At 29.7% G+C, this 21331-nt stretch overlaps 1 protein-coding gene across 1 annotated transcript in view; it reads left to right on the plus strand.

The window, feature by feature from the left end:
* Positions 1-1859: 1859 nt before the first annotated feature.
* The window catches only part of LOC132716004 (uncharacterized), a 32969-nt gene continuing 13497 nt past the window's right edge, over positions 1860-21331 (plus strand). Inside the window, exon 1 of the mRNA XM_060699137.1 lies at positions 1860-2001. The gene's annotated coding sequence lies outside the window, so the exon portion shown is untranslated. The remainder of the gene's footprint in view (positions 2002-21331) is intronic.

A 21331-nucleotide genomic window follows, 5' to 3' on the forward strand; every position in this document is an offset into this window, starting at 1 on the left:
AGTTTCCTACACATCCGTCACATCCGTTAATCTCTGTGTATGTACTTTATTATGTTAATGAAAAGATTAGAAATAAAATAGTGCTTAAACTAAACATATTATGTATCACAAATGTAGTACTATGATTTTCTAGATCTACAAAGCTGTAATAGTTGCAGCATGAATGTACTCTGATATGTTCTCGATAGATTTCTGTCGTTGTTTTGTTATACCTTTGTTGTTGTTGATGATTTTTTTCTGTATTTGCTTTTTTTCTTTTTTCTGAGAGATATTATAAATTACATTATCCCTCATCAACAGACTCAATCAAACCGAGTCTGCAATTTTCATATGGTGTTGTTGTTTCCATTGATTCCGAGAGGTCAACCCTTTTCAAGTTTTTTTTTCTTTATTTTTAATTTAGTAAAGTGTCATACATTATGATTAGTAACGCATAGCACTTTGGAACTCAACAATTATAGATATCTACCGGTTGTCGTCAGTTCAATTTTTGCATACTGACTGATCATATAAAAGTCTGGAAACAAAGAGATCCCTCGGAAGCATTAACACAACAAAATTACATGAAAATTGCAGACACGGTTCGATTGAGTCTGCATATGAGGGATAATGAATAAGTGCAACATACCTCACGCCCCCTAGCACCGGCTTTGAGCGGTACTCAATTCAATGATTACGAGGAGTAAGCATGACCGTGGTATTGTGTATTATTACTGAAAAATTTATATAAATTCTAATGCATAATTTATTTTAACAAATTAATTTAACATCTTACTTGATTACTTGAATAAATACTCGTATATAACCACCCCCCCCTCGCCACCACCCCCTAGTCGTCTTATACTTAGACACTTGATACTATGTCAGATGATCATTATCTAAATACAAACCTGCCTCTAGACATCCTTTGTAGTAGTTTTAATCATAAAGTACCACATCAATGTCTGCCCAAAATTATTGCATAGTTATGTCGTTTATATTATAGATATTAAATAATCTTTTTACATTATTTTACAAATAGTTATAATTAAACCAAGCACAGACACGATTAATTACTATAACAATTTGTATATTATTCATGTTCTTTGTAATAAAACAAGTTTTCTCTCTTATTAAAATCGGTTTGTATAATCAGTTAAACTATTGAAATGTATTTTAAATAATTGAATAACTTGAAATATTATTCAACAAAATGCAACAAGTACATGTTCGTGTTAAAGTTAATGTGTATTTTTTTATGTTTTCAAATATGATATAATTTTCGTTAAACAAATGTCATTTGTCGTAAAATTCAAAGCAATCAGATTTTTTTTTCGTTGTTGTTGTTGTTTTTATTTTGACGCAATATCTATATTTTTAAAATTGTATTGGTCAATTTGATTGGTTAATCGTTGAGAGAATGATGTAGGAGCGACATGAAACAGCAAATACCAATAGTGTTGGCCTCGTGTTGTTGTTGTTTTTATTTAAATTGTATTGATCAATTTGATTGGTTAATCGTTGAGAGAATGATGTAGGAGCGACATGAAACAGCAAATATCAATAGTGTTTGCCTCGTGTTGTTGTTGTTTTTATTTAAATTGTATTGATCAATTTGATTGGTTAATCGTTGAGAGAATGATGTAGGAGCGACATGAAACAGCAAATATCAATAGTGTTGGCCTCGTGTTGTTGTTGTTTTTATTCAAATTGTATTGATCAATTTGATTGGTTAATCATTGAGAGAATGATGTAGGAGCGACATGAAACAGCAAATATCAATAGTGTTGACCTCGTGTTGTTGTTGTTTTTATTTAAATTGTATTGATCAATCTGATTGGTTAATCATTGAGAGGATGATGTAGGAGCGACATGAAACAGCAAATACCAATAGTGTTGGCCTCGTGTCAAACCACTACTTAACAATTTACGTCGGGAGATGAATCAAATAAAAGAGCAACAGTATCGCCTTCTTATTAGCTCACTGGAATTCTTGAATCGGGAAGTTTTGAAGGAGACAAGGTAGGGTGGCATTTTACATTTTCTTTATTTTCAGTATTTTATTTTATATTTTATTTTGTTTTACTATATATTACTTACGAAAAAATAACTATTTCCTGATTGTTTGATTTACATGATAATGTTTCGGGGTTTTTTTTTCAATACATAAATATTAGCTAATTCATTTTTTATTATTTAATGACCAATAAAATTGTACATAGATAATGTGTTTATTTAACACAACAACTTTTTCAAAGAAGATGATTATAAACCAACAAAAATATTTTAAGTTAGTATTTATAAGACAAAATGATTATATTTAACAGCCTCAATATTTGTAATTTCTATTTCTACGATTATTTAATAAAAACATTTAAGTAAAATGTTGTATAATTGATTTCTTTTCTGATTCACATAAAAACAATGGTTTACTTTTTAAATAAGCATATTAACACCACATTGCATTATATTCGAAATCAACTTTTGGTGAGAGTTTTATATCTTTAAATGGAGTTATATCTTCAGATGAGATGAAATGCTACAAACATAATCGCACATTTACATACCATTAACAAAACACTGTTTTAAGGATTCTTCATCTATAATTTATTTAGATAAGACATCATTGAATTTTGTTTTATGAAAGTTTCTGAAATGCTGGAATGTATGTAACATAGCCCAAACATATTTAGATTTTAATGTCTTAGTTTGTTAGATGAATGCTACAATATTGGTATGTCCTTAGTTGTTTAATTATTTTACGTTTTCACAACTTTTAAATTGACATGATCTCATCTATTCGATTGACTATTATAATGATGATTGACCAACAGTTGATATTGGAAATTGTTTAGGATGAAATTTAAATCTGCCTATTATTTAAAAGGACTGTCCCATTTTTTTTATAAATTGAACGATGAAGGTAAATTCCGATGGATATACAGAAACTTCTTTGAGTCGCGTGAGTTAATTATCATTCGTGCGAAATGAATTACAAAAATAAAACGAATCATTTCAAATTGTAAACTCATTTTGACTTTCACATGTCCGCTCGCTATATACCTTAGGATGGACATAATGTCATTTTAAGTATCCATTTAAATATAAAAAGATATGAAGCACATGCTTTAAAACTTTGTGAGGTTTGCACTTAACACTTTACATAAGAAAACAGATGTAACACAGCCAAGTTTAATTTAGTCTTGTTTATTAATTTTCAAAGAGTTCGCACTTTAGTGATCACAAAATGTTTCCACCTTTCGGTTCGCGAACCTTTTGGCTTTTTAAATCTATCTGTTGCCTGTACATGTTACTTTTTGTTTTTGCTAGATTGCTCTTTCTAGCACATATATTAAATGCGATAATTTTGTTCCACGCTGATATTGTTATACTATTTTTTCGTTCTAAGCCAAATCGATAAGGTATCGTAGCGTTTCTTTTGTTAATAAATAAAAAATAAAAAACGTTTATGAACACAAATGACAAAAATTTATTTTGAGAAAAAGAATTTAAAGTATGTATGTGGCATAATGTGAAATTTAAACATTTTTATCTGATTTATAGTGTATGACTGTTGTTGAAAATTCAGAAAAGATATCACATTTCAGACGAAATAGTTGAAAGTGCAAATATTGGTAAAGAAACCATTGCCTTTCATGTTGTCTTAATGTTTCTAAAATTAGAGAGAAAAAATATTGAAGAAATCAATGCTTTTCATGTTATGTTAATGTATCTGATATAAGTCTTAATAGCGTGTTAAATCAATTATACTTAGTTTTGTTATCTTAGTTAATCTTTATGGAAAATGGTTGGTTATAAATTGGACAATATTTATTTATAATTTACGTTTTAAAGTTAAAATTGCACAAGATGCTTCAGTATTTGGTAATAGTAAGAGGGTGAAAATTTGAAAACAAAGTGATCCCTCGGAAGCATTAATCACAACAAAATAACATGAAAATTGCAGACTCGGTTTGATTGAGTCTGTGAGTTATTTCATGACGTAACCATCAGTCCAATATTTGTATGTAAGATTAACTTCTTATTAATGTTGTTTTAAGTTTTTATTTCGTGAATATAATTTGATATTTTAATTCCATGCATACAATGTATCTATTTCTACTTACAAGTTTTTGAAACTATAACAAGAAGCCGTACAAGGCAACAAAACATATTTTGACTGGACAAATTAATCTGCCGCCAAATTCTATATTATTTCGTTTTTTCAATAGCGTAAAAAATTACTGTTGCCTCTTCAATACCTGGCAAATTGTTTTAACAAAACATCAGTGGTGAAATGTGGTAAAATGATTAATCGATCAAAGGGATAATTTTACACGACATCCACGTTCTCCGTTGAACATCTTAATGTGTTGATCGTGGTGCTTTTAAAATGGCATGAATTTGGTGATCAATGTATTGAAATTGAGAACTCTTCAATTCATGGTCTGGTTGGTTGGTTTACGCCAATAAATCATGAATTTTGCTTTTATTATTATTATTATTATTATTATTATTATCTTTTTTATATTCTGTTAGCTTTGCAAATGTATCAGTATGGTTAATTTTCAGGACGCTATCCATCAAATGTATTAGGTTTTGTATACATGTAATATCGCACACACGTGCTTTAAATATCATTAAGTTTCTAAAAAAGTTTTGTTTTTTTTTTGTATTTTTTGCATATCAGTTTATAAAATTGTATTTTTTTTACGTATCAACGATTTTTCTAATTAGATTATAAGATTATACATAGTCTAATAATAAAGAGGTGAGATAAAAAATAAAAATTAGCTGAGGGTAATGCGGTGTTGATAAAAGATAAATTGTCGACATTTTTGCAATAATACATAGGGGTTTGAAAATAATGCCATGCTTATTGTTTGTGACATCTGATATATTGAAAACTTATATCAATAAAAAAGGAAGTATTGTCTTTTATGGCTGACGGAACGTAATTTGAATGTTCAGAGAAATTAGTTTCTTAAGTTAATCGTATTTATCCTAAATATTACAAACAATTTTGCATTGTAGAATAATACATTTTAATATACTATAAGTCTGCCTTTGCAGAATTCCCAATTTGCCTATCTCACAGCTTAAAAAGTTTTAAACAATTTTCCTCTCCCGTTCATTTTTTGCCATCGAAGTACCAATTTATAAAAGTAATTTATATAAATGTTTTACGCATATAACGTTGCATGACACACTTTACGAGAAATGAATGTCATATCAAAATGTTAAATTTCTTTAAAGATATACTAACCGAATAAGTGGGCATTTAAAAATAATTGTATAGTAATAAGAAACTGATATGAAAAAATGAAAGCGTAAAAGTTTAAGTTTAATTTATTTCCAATTGACGTGTTAAATTAATAAATGTTGATAAGTTATTACTATAACAGGCACATTATCCGTCAGAAATGAAAAAAAAAATTCCATCTTTTGAAAGGGCAGACACGAGTTTTAAGATGTATAATAATGATTTAAGAGTATGTTAGACACTTATCACATGAAAACATAGCCACTGAATGTGAAATTATTTGTCAAAAAAGTAGCAAAATGTTAACTTCCATACAAAATAACAAATCATTATTACTATACTAACTAACAAAAGCAAGAGACGCAAAAACATTTTTATCTGATTTATAGTGTATGACTATTGTTGAAAATTCAGAAGAGATATCACATATCAGACGAAATAGATGAGAGTGCAAATATGGAAGATATCGTTTAGTGTATTCGGTGTCATATTTTTATAGCCGTTTGTTCCTTGACAAATGTAACTTCACAAATGTAACAAACTGATACCTTTTACAACATCGAGTTAAGATAATATAAAGCTGGCCAGAGGCTCCCAAAATATAAAATTATTATAAGTTTAAAAACTCTGTATTGAAAATATACTCATTCAAAATCCTCTATATATCTCAACTACATGTATTTGTAAATATCATAGCAAATCAACCATGTCCTGGTGGCAAGGGTTTCTGCCTCTACACCAAGGGCTTGTTGGTCTGAGACCTTGTACTGATTATTTCCAGAGAGCAGACCCGACAGGAGTTTATATAAACTACAAATGTTATTCAAATTCATGGTTTGAATTATAAAATGTTCATCTTATGGTAGAAAGTAGGACGAGTATCGTATACAAGTTACATACCTCATACAAAAAGTAACGGAAATGTTTCCCTAACAGGCAATTATATTTAATAAACGTCTAGTTATTTGTCAATGTCATTTTGAATTTCGATTGGTATCCAAAACGGAATGTTATACTTTTTGGAAAGTTTTACTGCTGTAAGTAATCTTCCTTAATTGGTATGCGAAGGCCGACTTGACATTAAAAGAAAACCTTCTTTAATTTTACTGAGAAAATAACCATAAGTTTCTGTTTTGAACTTGTAACCGAAACTTCTGATCATATAATTTGAATAAAAAGCAGGACAAAATTGCACTGAAACGAAGCTAGATTTCGGCGTTTATCATATATATTTACACTTCAATGACAGTATCATCTAGTGAATTGGATAAGATAATTATGTAATGCAACTATCAGACTGATAATAGATCAGGGCAAATTTATTGTATTTCATAAGATAATTGCAGTATAGCTTCGTTTATACTGCGTTCCACTTTTTGTTTTTCGTAGAAAAGAAATCGGTTAGGTCATGCTTCCAATGTGCTAGTTCGATGTCATTTTGCAGTTATGTTTTGATTAAGAAATAAACGGGCCGTCTTTGCATTTCTCTATTTTTTCTTTTGTTTACATGACGTTGCATATTAAAACACGTTAACATCAAACGTGTGTGTCCGCGTTATTGAATAGTACGTTATTGCTTGTGCAGTTTTTATGTAAGAATAACTGTTACAAAATTTTCTATAATAGATAACAAAAATGTATGTCTACAGAAAAAAACACAATTATGCAGATTACCTTATAATTGTTTTCTGCTGGACAACGTCGTATGTCGGTTCATTAATGTTTATTGTGTGCTCCGCACATAGGTCATTGCTAAACGTTCATTGTAGTTATGAAAGGTTTACAACTCGGACAATTTATCTGATATAAAAGAATGCTTTTTATTATGGGGCAACATCACAGATAACTTAACGTTTAAAAGTCACTTAATTGTAACTACATGTTATTACAAAATTTGTCCTCCACTTAATAGCCTGGAGAATATTCAGATCGTCATATTACTGAATAACGTATAAAGTCTTTATTTCACTGCATAACATATTACAAAAAGTAAATAACCTATTGTAAAAAACAATAGTTGGAAGCGAAATTCAGCTTTTATTACTTGGAGAAGAAAAGCTTTAATCGTTTTTGTCGTGGTTTTTCTTTTAATTAAAATTGTAAATTGTATATGAATTGCTAGATTAATTGATATAATTGACTTTTTTATGTTTAACATATCTTACTTTAAAGCATTATTTGGTATTTTATGTTCTAGCCTTATTTTGTGACCTTCCCAAGACGTACTATGGTAAGTACATCGTCATTGAATATGGACAATTATCTTAGAGATGTTAAATGCTAATTTGTCTGACCAGCAATTACTCTCTTTTCGAAAATTATAGGCAGCTTGCCCCATTTATATCTTATCTTATATGAAGCAACATGTATAACACGATCAGCGTTTAAAGAAAGACATAATTGGTTAAAACAAATTGTTTCTAGAAACTAGAAAACATGAACGTTTAAAAAGGAGTAAATTCACGGTTTCACACTTTTTTTTATCTAAGTATTCTGAACAAAACATGAACGTTTAAATGCATCTTTCTTAGATCTTTACTATCTGATCGTTTCAAGAAATACATAACTAACATTTCTTTTTATGTTACCTAAGATTTATTATTTCTGGTATTAAGTGTTGAGTGACTTTTGTATGAGTATTAACAAGGCAAAACTATTATACTTAACTAGTGTATGAATATACAATACGTTTTTTGAAAGTAAGAGTGCTTTCTTTAGCTTCATTATCACACACTGTCAAAGAAATATTTTAAAACATCTTTAGATGCTGTTATTTTACGATAAATGCAATCATTTTCAAATAGACAAGTTGTATTACAAATGATATGCCATAACACAGATATTGTCAAAACCTGAACAAGTGTCTGCGAGTATAAGTAGAATATTTTAAAACAGATACTTGCATTTTAAACCACTGTCACACTATGGCGGCGTTCTCACGGCTTCCAAAAAAATCTTCAGCACGCCGAGGTGAGCAAACAGTGAAAGCGCAGTCTAGTGTGACAGGGCCTTACTAAGTCTGCTTGAATTAACGTGAAAAAAAACCAAATTTACGCTGTTAAAACACTCTTTAAATTTAAAATGAAGGTGAGAATATTTTGTTCGTTTTTGCTTGCGCAATATTCAAATTTAAACATAGATTCTAATTTTACAAAATTCTGCATAAAGTTAATAAGGAATGAATGGGACTCTTAAGACTCACTTTCAACTCAAACGGAGATCAGTGTGTGAGAAAAATATGTTTCGTTTTGTTTGCGCGTAAAATGCAATTTTAAAACGTTTGTGAAATTCATGGAATGCTGATAGTTCATTTTCTCCAAACCAAATATGTTTTAAACATGAAGCTTTTAAACTCGTCTATAATGTGTTAATGTAAGATTAAATATTATGATAAAGGGGAAACTATCTTATTCTTTCAAGATAAAAGTTCAATATCTGACTTATACTGCACGACACTTTTAAATCGTATGTTATGTTATATATCATCCACTTATATCGTATGTTACGAGACTATTTTTTCACTTGTTTATATCCGCCTAGCCCAGAAAGTTCATTGTTTTCCTTTCAGTACTGATAAGCTTACAATAAACATTGCATGTTATTTGCCGTCAATGGTTTTTCTCAGATATTCAGTCAAATTTTATATATAACGTTTATAAAAAAAATTTAGGCAAAAAAAAAGATTTTGAAGAAAGGTAAATAAATGTCCCAATTATCTAAATAACCGACTAGAAATAAGTCACCGTTTTATATCACGTATTGCCTTTATCGTCTACTGGAGCATTTCTTTTTCTTTGAACATCAGCAGACCTTGAAATCCCACAAAGGGAATGGCATGTTAAAATCAAAGTAATGACAAAAAATACACAAAGTATAACAAAATCTGGAAACAAAGGGATCCCTCGGAAGCATGTATCACAACAAAATCACATGAAAATTGCAGTCGGTTTTATTGAGTCTGTACTTGAGGGATAATGAACAAGTGCAACATCCCTCACGCCCACTAGCACCGCTAGAAACCACTTTAAAGATGCATCCACTGACAAAATACCTGAAGTACGCATTATACCAGCAGTATCATAGTATACTGTGTCCATTGCGAATGTTTAAATTTAAAGTAAAAGAATAACAGTAATTGTGCAATGTGTCACTATCCTAGTTATTAAAGTTTGGAATTATATCCTACAATAAGTTCGCTTTTCATATTCTGACACACTTGAATTATTCACAGAATTATGAGAATACATTCTGCTTTCATAGTTACGTAACAAAAATGTAAAGTGATTGCTCATAAACTTTATGTAAATGCGTAAGTTTATACTATTCTTCAACAAGCCCGATAATGAAGAAAACTTATAACTTCGTCTCGAGTGCAATGTATGAAGTTATTTAGCCCTAACATGATATAACTGAGCGTTGCCGCGACCAAAACTGAATTCAAGCAAACTTTTCGTGTATATATATTTCAAAACCCAATCAATTTTGGCGATGCTCACATTTACAAATCGAATTCCCCGATATAAAATGTTTGCAGATCATAAAACTTATTATTTTTCAACAATGGTAATGCACATAAATCAAATAACATATACTTACAACGGGTCTGTTCAAAACATGTGTTTATTTTTACACAGCAAATACAGAATAATCTGTTTTTACAAAGCCAGTTTATTCAGTTATCACATATAATATTTTTCTAACATCTTTGAAGTAAACTGAAAATTTAATTCCAGAATTTTTTTTCTTTGAATATAGAAATGTTATGAAACATTATTCCCTTATTTTTGACTATCTAGAGAAATTAAACCATATTACAAACATCTTTCTAAAGGTCCAAAGACATGAAACGCCTTGGTAATATATATAGTTCTGTTTCAAACGTGTGTTTAAGGTGTTTTTAATAACGTCGGGATGATATATTCTTAACACATTAAAAACACGTAACCTTACTTTATAAAGTTTTAAAAAGAGAGGATGTATACAAATCAGAGTATTATTAAGATGTTTAAAAAAGTTGATTGTTTTAGTTGTTGGTGTTTTTGGGTTTTTTATTCATTTAGTCCGTTTATTCATTTAACGTTTGTTTGTTTTATTTGTGTTGTCTCTATCATATTTGTAGGAGGAATTAGTTTTTTATCGTAAGAAACAAAACTAATAAATATCATGATAAAGTAGCGATGCAAACCAAACAATTGTTGGAGACGAATACATTTTTGCTTATAGTGGCCTTCATTTTTTCTAAATTTTAAATGTTTTTTGTTTTTAGATAAATCATTTCATTTAATTGTCAAAACAAGAGAATTTAGATGGCAAATGGTATATGCAGACGATGAAATACATATACAGTAAGAAAACCCCTCGATACCTCTAGTCTACTGCTTCGTTCTCTATACATAAATGAGTTTTCAGATCGTCTATTTTTAGAAACGAAGGTCATTGACGCGTTATAAATAGCTCTTGGGACGCTGTGTTGAAGAAGACTTACCAGTGATATGATGCACTTTTCCGAGATAAAATTACTGAAAAACTTAGTTTGAAACAACACAGAATTATTTTTCCAACAAAAAATAAAAAACTGGAGGCCACTTTAAGTGTCTGACTCAGAACAAACGATTTTTTTTCGCAGCCATTTGAATCATGAGCACGCTTCCTTGAATGAAAACAAAAACATAATTCTTAGAAAGAAATGGAGATTCTTTTTAAAATGTACTCCTTTAAAAATGGATTGTGCTGAGACTGGTTTAAATGCAAGTTTCTATGGATTGGAACCTAAATCAAAATAATTCTGACCCCTTTCATTGCAACGATTATATATTATATGAAACGAAATTTAGAAGATCGAAGCAATCGATTAGATCTGTATAAGGTATGGGAGTGTATGATTTAGATCTACGGTATGGGAGTGTATGATGATAAAAAAAACATTATACTCTTGTGAGTACTTTTTATGATCTTCATTCATGTGTAAAGTCAAATCAATGCCAATTCTCAGCTTTATATATCATATACTGTACTTTGTACGCCGTAAAAAACGTCTGAAATGCTGTCTAAGGGAGACTTTTTAAGTAATGATAGTTGTACTTTTACCTCTCTATCTGGCTTGTACTGTAGCAATACAACAAAATTATTAATACTATGAAAAAATTTTCTGCAAATGATTTTTGTTTTGTTTGTCAGAGGTTGCTTTTGCTTCTTTCGTTTCCTTTTGTGTTTTTTCTTATAAACCAGTATTGTAGTCAAAATTTTCTTTATATGGACTTCCTATTTTTAAGACATTTAGATTAACTAAATGTATATTTAAGGAAGTAATGGAAAATGCATTTGGTCACATTAATACAATGGTATCATGAACAGAAGTTGCTGCTGCAGTGTGGATTAGGATTTTACAGGAATTCAGAATATGTTGCACAACTGACGGAAATAAACATCAATAATATCAATTATAACTTGTATCATACAGACCACAATATATTTGATTGTCCGTGAAACGCGTATTTATTATGTTAATATTTGCGAAATGAACATAATGAATAGACAGAAGTCGTTTGATTTAAAGTGTGTTATCAAAGACTCTTTCAGCTTGTTTTAAGCTTCCAAGCATTCCATTAAAATGTCTATAGATTGTGGCAATTCTAGAGAACACTTTGAAGGGAATGAAGAATTGAAAGTATTTTAGCCATTAAAATTACTAATTTTTTTTTTCTAAATATTTTATTATGTTCAACCGTTTCTAAATAAATAATCACTAAAGAAACAAGTAATTAACAACAATCTCTTGCACAACATTGTCAGTATCAGATTTTTTGAGGCCTTAAACCCCTTTTTGTCAAGAAATTTGCTGTTATTCTATGAACCACATATTAACCTTTTTCCATTAAACTAAGTTATTAAAAAAAACTTCATAACAAATATTTATCTGTTTATGTAGTAATTACTTGGTGTTATGAAAAAAGAAGGTTACTGCATGTACGTGATTCATAAAATAAACGGCAACTCCATGAACAAGAGGGATTTAACCCCTCGAAACATCAAAGATTATTGATATTAGGTGCAAGGGATAAATGAATAAAACCAGACGTTTTATCTAGGATGGGTATGATATTTAAATTGCTATTTATAGTACGATGACAGTTGTCTTCTTTCTTTAATGTAATTCAAACATTTATTGCGACAAAAGATGTTATTGTTATAAAAACAACTAGGAATATAAATTGGAGGGGAAAAAACTTGTTAGCAGAGTTTTATGCTATATCTAGAAAAACTCCAGCACCAATCGAAAAAAGGAATAGGCATGCTTATTTTATGTAATTCAATTAAAGGGACGGTTTATTGGATTTCAGACAGTTAAAAGCTCTTTTTTGTTCAAAACCCATGATTAAAATTCACATGGATTAGTCATATACACAGAACAGAAGTGGTTTTTTTTCACGATTTCCTCAAGGTTTATATAAACTTTAAATAGATAATTGGTGTGAAAATTCTCACTTTAAAGAGGCAACAAGACAGATTTAGCATATAATACATGCGCACACTGTTTTTGCTGTATCTTAAAGAATGCAAAATAATAATCAAATATACAAACAGTAAACAAATGGAATTCAACTGTTTGTTTGCATGTTTTCGATTTCAAAATTTTTACTATTGGCCAGTTTGAAGGACTGACGATAAACATTGGTATTTAAGAATAATTTGAGAGCTTCCAGGAGAGAAATCATGATGATAGCAGCATAGAAAAGAGAAGAACACTCTTAAATACAACACATTATTACGATCCTGGTACATTTTTGTCTTTATTTTGAAAGTTTTGTTTCTTGGGAGATCTACAAATAAATGTATATGCAAAACAAAATAACGTCTGGCTTTTTATAAATATAAAAATAAAACTTTTCAATAAGAAAATAAATGCCTGTTAGACAAAACTGATATTAAATGTCTCTTTGATTATTTTCCCATATTCAGACATAAAAATTAGAACTGTATTTAACACGTCTAGAAAAGTAGTCTAAACATAGACAAGGAAGTTATACCAGACGATTTATTAAACTTATCAAATGTACACAAAATAATAAAGGGTGTTAAATGTCATCTATTACATTATCAATTAAACAAAGTCTGTAGTGTTTAGCAATCAAGCTCAGCTTGCAATGTTCAAATACACATTGTTGCTGCCAATGCTCTTGCCGGTTTTCCCCTTTCTAAGAATTTGCAAATCTCTTTTTATGAACTTTGCTTTTGTTTAAATTATTTAAGAAAACTTGCTCGAAATCCAATAAGCGGATCAAAACTCATTTTTAAGTAACCTGGTATCTGCCTCTAATTTTTGTTTTAGTTCTTTTAGTTTGAAGCGCTCCTTTTACACGCTGTCTCCAACTCTTTTTTATGTCATAAATCGTATGATCACAAAAACTCATCCTTCTTTAAAACGGAGTTTATTGCCCACAAATCAAATTACACATATATAAAAGAAGGAATGTAAGAACCAAAACCAGTTTGATTTTACACAGCAGGTTATTATAAAACTGTGGGTTTTCTTACATATTACATTTTTTCTATTAAACTGAAAGTAAGAAATTTAATTATTGTTCTAGACTAATTATACAAATTTAGTCCAATTATTAACACCTTTACAAAGAAAAAAAAATAACTTTAAAATATCTTCCCTAACTTTAGAAATTTTATTCAATATTGGAAAAATATACTCTTATATATTTTGTTTCTATCTTCACTGCTACTACTAGTAGATTAACACGGTGTTAACATGTGAAGTTTTATAATACTAGAATAGAACAGCCTCAGAAAGTAACTAGGAAAATGATTTTTGCAGTGGTGCTAGATTATATTTTGTAAAATTCCGATGCATGAGAAATGCCCTGATTAAGAACAGAGCTGGACTTTATTTTATCTCAGTTACAAGTTGTACAACATAAAGAAATGAAAAGTTTTATCTTCATATCAAGACACCTCAACAATAAGGTGAAAATAATATCTGTTTCTACTATTCCTAAATATAGAACAGGTCCCTCCTTATATGAACGTATATATACTTATAAAATTGAGTTATTGTAGAATGTGTTATTTATATATAAATATATTGCCAATCAACAAAAGGGAAGGGGAATATATAGAGGATATTTGTTTGTTTCAGTGTAAGATCGAAAAATATTTCACCGAGTGAACACCAGATGCAATATTTTCCACGAGTGGCGTAGCCACGAGTGAAAATATAATAGCTGGGGTTCACGAGTGAAATATTATTTGATCTCACATGTAAAACAAACAAATTTTCTGTTTATTTCATAATTTTTTAACGATTTTTACACCATTTTACTGATTTTTGCCGCGTAACGTCATGCTCTTATCTTCATGACGTCATCAAATAATGACGTCACAATGTTGAAGCAAAATATAATTCCATGATTATTTTTAGATTTTAGATGTTTTTCAGCACAACGTTCGTAAATATTTACGAACTACAGTTATCACGTACATTTTTTATTATGATTGACTACATTTCCGCTGAAAAAACATTCATTAATGATAAATATTTTATTTTTACGCCAAATATAGTTCGGCTAGAAAGTCTACTGTGAAATTATATTTGGTAATCATTACTGTGAAATTATCAGAATATAATTAACCGTTATAATTCAGTAATCTACTGCAAAACATGTAATAAAAGTGAATATTTTAAATAGTTTAGTATAAAGTCTTATTGAGTGAGTGTGATAACTGATGAATCAATTTGATATATGACTTATGTATGTACTTGAAGAAGCGATATGAAATAAGTTGTGCTGTTTGAATTGCAACGCAAATGCAAAGACTTTAAGAGTTGTTAAATGTAGATTATTTCGTTTCCCCTAATTTCTGCTGACTTTAGGCCTCCTGCCATTAGGTTATTCATGTTGTCTAGCATGTTCTTAAAATGTTATGCAAAGCATGTAAACTGAGAAGTAAAACTGAATTTAACACGAACAGAAGGTCAAATTTCCCATATAAAGCCTTGCAGACACTGGCGACGGTTAATAGTGTAAATAGAAGAAATCAAATTTGAATCATATGTAAAAATCCAAATTTTAAAAGGATGGTTTTAAAAAGTTTAAATTTCTAATAACGCATTTAATAAGAGACACTTCAGTTTGAGCTACGAAAGCTAGTTTACCAATTTCTGTAGTGGTTAGCTTAAATATATGAAGTGGTTAGCTTGAAAATCCTTAAAAATCATCAAAATGTAATATTCATAATGAACGTTTTTACTAACGAGTATAGTATACGTGTTTTGCGAAATTAAATGTCAAAATTCTTATTTTACTGGATTCCAAATTATTTTCGCACCACACAAATTTATTATTTCAATCAACTGCACCAAACTTACTTATGCTCATCGTCATTGAATCATTCATTCCTCAAGTAAAAGTAGATAAATCTAAAGATATAAATATACAACACACATATCTACTGGCTATTACATATATACGGAATTCTTCATGAGAAGAATGGTTGTTGGTCAGACAAACTAACAATTTATGTCTCTTCGATTATTTTCCCATGTTCAGTGACACAAAGTGGAACTGTATTTATCATGTCTAATGAAGGTCGTCAAAAGAGGCTTCAGCACTTAAAAGGAAGTAATTCTGGATGATTTGATGAAGAAATTAGCTTACATAATAAAATGTCATTAGTACAAAAATTATTTTTTTTAGGAAATTTTAGGATATATCAAACTCATTTCTTGGTTGTTTCTTGGTAAGCCAAATAAGCTTATGTAAATTGTTAACTTAAAATTCATCTTTAACATGAAAACAACAAATAAATGATTATTCTTTAACATGCAAATTTGACCATGTGTTTAGTTATATCAAATCTTTGTTTTAAGTGCCCCTAGATGATCTCTATTTTAGGTTTTAGACTTTTGTACCTCAGTTGATTTATAACATTAACAATCCCTAGAAGACTGCCTTCAAACATAAAAGTTTTTTTTAATACTTACAACTTTTTAAACATGTTTCGTCAGATCATAATAACAACAAATGATTAAACAGAAGAAAAAAATAATTTAGTGAAAAGAGCGATACAACAGAAATCGTTCCATTGCCAATGTTTCTAACACAATGTCACTTGATATTAATAATTAAGAAATAACATCGGCCTGAGAGGTGTATATCGGCTATTTAACACCGGTTTGGAGTTTTGATGCGTAGGAATTGACCACGAAGGCCGTAGGCCTGAGTGGTTAATTTTTTCGCATCAAAACGACAAAACCGGTGTTAAATAGCCGATATACACCTCTCAGGCCGATGTTATTTCGATTCTATCACGATAAAATAAGGAAGATCACTAATGTTATTTTTTCAAGCGGAAATAACTTCCGGTGCCGATTTTCGTATAACGCTGTTCGATTTTCGCACCCTACTGTTGCAAAGATATAGAAATTATTAAACAAAATAAATAATAAGAAAAAACGTTATTTTATCAAGTTTTCAACAATAAAAACTTACGTCGTATTGTGTTTACATCAGTGCCCCATTTATCATTCTTGTCAAACTCCTCACAGTGATTACCTCCCTTGGCAGAATTGTACGCCGAAGAATTAAGGGGAGATCACTGTGTGGAGATTGCATTCTTGTATGTATAAAATAACGTCAGCTTGTTTATAAATGAGTTGTTTACTTATGATGACGGCATTACGCTGCTTACGGATTGGCGCCGTTTTCTCAAAAATATTTATTAACTGATATGGATCAAATATGTGGTGTTCGTGTATGTGAGATATCATTTTGGTATTGTATGAAAAGAAAACATTATAAGAACTGAAAATATAAATTAAAAACGCTTTTTTATTGTTTCTTTAAAAAGCTTTGTAAACTATATAATCGAGAGAGAAAACATAAAAGCCGCCTATACAAGTAGTCTCTAACCAGTGTTTATTGGCAGTTTAACACCGTTTTTTTTCTTTGCTTCTTTGTCTATAGTGACAAAATCACATGGAGTGATAGAATTAATTATCAATACCATATTTTTCCAGAAGAACATAAAATATCTAAGTAGAGTACTTTGTATTAAACAATTATCGTGTTTCGTTACTGTTAGACGTAGCCTTAATGTGGTTGGGGGGAAAGAAAACAAGACACATTTCAGTAATTTTTTTTCATGCTCTTTTGATTCAGTTTATTTATAATCAAACACATCGGTTACCCACTCAAACAAAACTTTTACATTGCAGTTATCTCCTCATTATGTTATGTTTCATTACCAAATGGTCTTGTGTGCTGCAGGTATAACAAATACGTAAAGTTAATTCTAGAAAAGGGGACTCCAATTGCTTTCAACACTGTTGATAACCTGTTTGTAGTCTATGACTTATTTGTAATGCTTCCGCCGCTAGATACGATTGGAATTTCGCTGAGTTTTTTCATTAAAAAGGGGACTACACTAAGGACATTTTGACTTGACGGGATTGGATATATTTACAGAAAAATTTATACCATTTGAGGGTATTTTTTTATTTCTTATGTGCAAAATTCCAGATTATTCGCTCACTTATTTTTCCTGAAAAAGTATTCCAATTGTGACAAATGAGCTTAAAATGATAAGCGTTTAAATTGCTCAAATCGGGTTAAGAATTGTGCTAAATATCGATGAGTATATTTAATTTATGATCTTTTTAAATCGTTTTTAGGTTCAATTTCATATCAAAAACGCCTAAAAACATAAAATTTGATTATTTTATATATCTCAAATGAAGCACTAGAAATTGAAATTTATGCAAATTATATTCAAAGGATAATATAGAAATATACTCAAAATTTAATTGAAAATCGATTAGTGCAGGTCTTGTCCCATTTTAATTGAAAACGCGTTGCATATTTCCAGTTGCGTCATGTCATTAAACCTTAGTTAAGTCCCCTTTAAGTGCCCCCATTTAATTGACTAATGTCAGATTATCAAATCTTATGTTTTATGCTTTTTTACCTCAATGGACCTTAATATTCTGTTAATGCTTTCAAAGATTATATTTTGCTACTCATCCTTTTTTGTGTAAATGACAGGTTAGATTTTCTTTCCAACTTCAAAGAAGCTTCCAAACGTTTATGATTTTGCAAGTAATGCAATTAAACGACGATATAAATTATTCTCAGTTTTTTGTTTTGTTTTTTTTTAAATCACTTTTAAATTAGTTTACTAACGATTTTTCCCTTTTTTTTCTGGCGCCTTGTTAGACAATACGTAAAAATAAGTAGTGGTTATTGTTCATTAGTAAGCGTTTACAAAATTAAATCGGTCAAGACTCTAGAGCGGCGTAATTAGTGTTTTGAAATCATTCTACTCGATTTACTAGACTGATTAATAGTTGGAGGCTTTGTAAAGTCAAATGTGTTACGATTCATTTGAAAAATTGCAATCGTTTTGGATAAAAAAAGTTGTAACACTGAACGTCATAAATATAAACAGGATGACATGATATGAAAGTGGGATTTTTGTGTGTGTTTGTTGTTGTTGTTTTTCATGGGGTTCAATATGCCTTTGATATGGATTGTTTTACTCTCGAAATGAAAACAATACTTACATGTTAAAATAAAATCAGATCCAATAATAATTTCTGTTGGAATATCATGTGGTGCAATAGCTGAATGTTCATTGGTTATATTTCATAAGGTGTGGAATATTAAAATATGCTGTATATAATGAACCATGGCATTTTTTTCAAATGCGTTGCGTGTTTAAAATGAATATAATTAATAATTTGACTACTGATCTAATTTTAAAAATGGCAAATTTCTAGCTTAATCAATTCCCTATAAAACTTCTATTTATAATATGAATTACGCATATAACAATGATTAACTAAAATCTAAAATTTATATCAAAATTAAATTAATTCAAGTATAGAATTTAAATTTCAAGCTTTTCTTAATTTTTCTAAAAATTATAAAATCTTTTAATGTATCAATTATGCTGAAAAATCATCACCAGAGGAACGCAATATATCCTTCTGATGAAGACCTTGCTTTTAATATATAAAGTTTTAAGGACCAGTAATAGTAGGGTATGAAAAAGCAACTTATGTAAGATGTCTAAATTTAGAACCAGATAAAAATGAAATAATTAGCTGAAAAACGAGAAAGCAATTCAATATAGAATACTACTTACCTCTTCACACACCATGCTCTGATCGGATAGTTGTTTTTATCACAGAATTATCGTAGTTCATTTCCTAGATATGCTTTTTCATGGAAGTCTTTATGTATATATGAAAATAGCAGAAAAACGTGGCGCCGTTCAGTGAAACGAATTCATGCTCGTTTTGGTTTAAATCATTTGATCAAAAATCCTCGGTAACACGTTCAAACAGAAATTTTTAACTTTATATAATTCCAGTCTATATAATTTCCGAAGGCATTCTTTCAATGGTTATTCACCCTGTGCACAGTGTTTTAGATTATACTTACACAGAGACATCTTACTGTTTCTCAATTTCAAATGCCATTTTATTACATTTGATCTTTCAATAATGCTCGATCCGATAAACAAAATTGATTAAAACTAAAACTAGTAAGATATTAAAATAAGCAAAAACATAATTATTGCTTGTTTCCAGCGTCTTTATAATGTAACACGTCTTTTAAAAGAGCTTAAAAGGGCGGACGTAGGAACAACATTTAAGAAATATAAATTAAAAATTAATAATACATACAAACATGAATAGCTTCACTGTCATAAGCAAACGTGGGCAGTGCCTTTTGCTCGATCCAACAAGATATTAGTGTTCATTATATCTTTGTTAGTTCAACAAAACACAACAAGTATCTGCTACTTCGCTCAAAACCTAGGCGTTATCAATAACAGCAAATGAAATGCTATTATTACATGCTTTTCGGTGGTTTATAGAAATATATCAGTGATATAAAACTGGTAATTTCACTGTTTGAAACAGTGAAATTACCACTTTGATAATTTCACTGTTTTGAATTTAAGCCCCTTACGTTGTTTCAGTGAAATACCAGCGTGCACAGAACTGGGTACCAACTTAATGACGTGACGTCGTAAATGACGTCACGTTGTATTATTATTTGGCGCGCTTTTCATTCAGTATTAGGTTTATTGTCTTTTAAAAACGTTTCTTTGCATATAATAAAAAGAAAATTTGTTTAGTTTAGTGTAAGATCGAAATATATTTCACCTCGTGAACACCAAAAGCTTATATTTCACTCGTGGCTGCGCCACTCGTGAAATATACCTTTTGGTGCTCACTCGGTGAAATATATTCCGATCTTACACTAAACTAAACAAATATCCTCTATTTAATAGTGCTATTTCGTCAAAATGTTCTAACGTTATTCATAAATCAAAGTTATGTTAAATTGACAAAATTACATTATACCCGTTCAATAGTAAGCAGTGAGTAAATAGGTGAAGTCAAAATAAGTATACATTTTTGCCACAATTCCTTTCAATTTGATAATAAAACGAACAATTACTCTCTTGACAAAAAAAATGTCTGTAAATTTACATCGGAATTTATCTGTAATGTTCAATTCATAAAAAGAGTGGAGCAGTATTTTGATACTTATTGAAAATACCCACTTTAAGATTGTTGCTTCGAGTAGGTTTTACTGTATGTACAAATCATTGAATTCTTCTCCCAACAATATTATTTAGATAATTCAAAGTTATATGATATATTACGGCGTATATAATACCATTAAAGCAAATGGATTTACCAATAAAAGTAACGGTCATATAATATTACAAAGAGAGCTTACGAATCATTAGAAAAAGTGAGCTTTTATGTGGATGACTTTTAAGTCTCATAAAATGTCAAATTGTTCTTGCATAATCGTGTTGTTATGATCCATTTCTGGGAAAATTGCAAAGATATAAATGTAATTATAGGATAATGAGAAGCGTCGTTGAATATATATTTGGTACTCATTTATAAACGGTCTGTCCTTTGTTACACGCACTGTATACTACAGATTTGTCGTACTTTGGTATAGTGGATGTGTAGTGTAAGGGGACTGGGCCTTATGCTAACGATAGATGTTCTATAATTGTTTTTGTTTTAGTTGTTGTTTTTTGTTTTTCGTG

The sequence above is a fragment of the Ruditapes philippinarum genome, unplaced genomic scaffold, assembly GCF_026571515.1.
Source record: "Ruditapes philippinarum isolate M1 unplaced genomic scaffold, ASM2657151v2 ctg50_1_1_1_1, whole genome shotgun sequence".
In the NCBI taxonomy this organism is placed as follows: domain Eukaryota; kingdom Metazoa; phylum Mollusca; class Bivalvia; order Venerida; family Veneridae; genus Ruditapes; species Ruditapes philippinarum.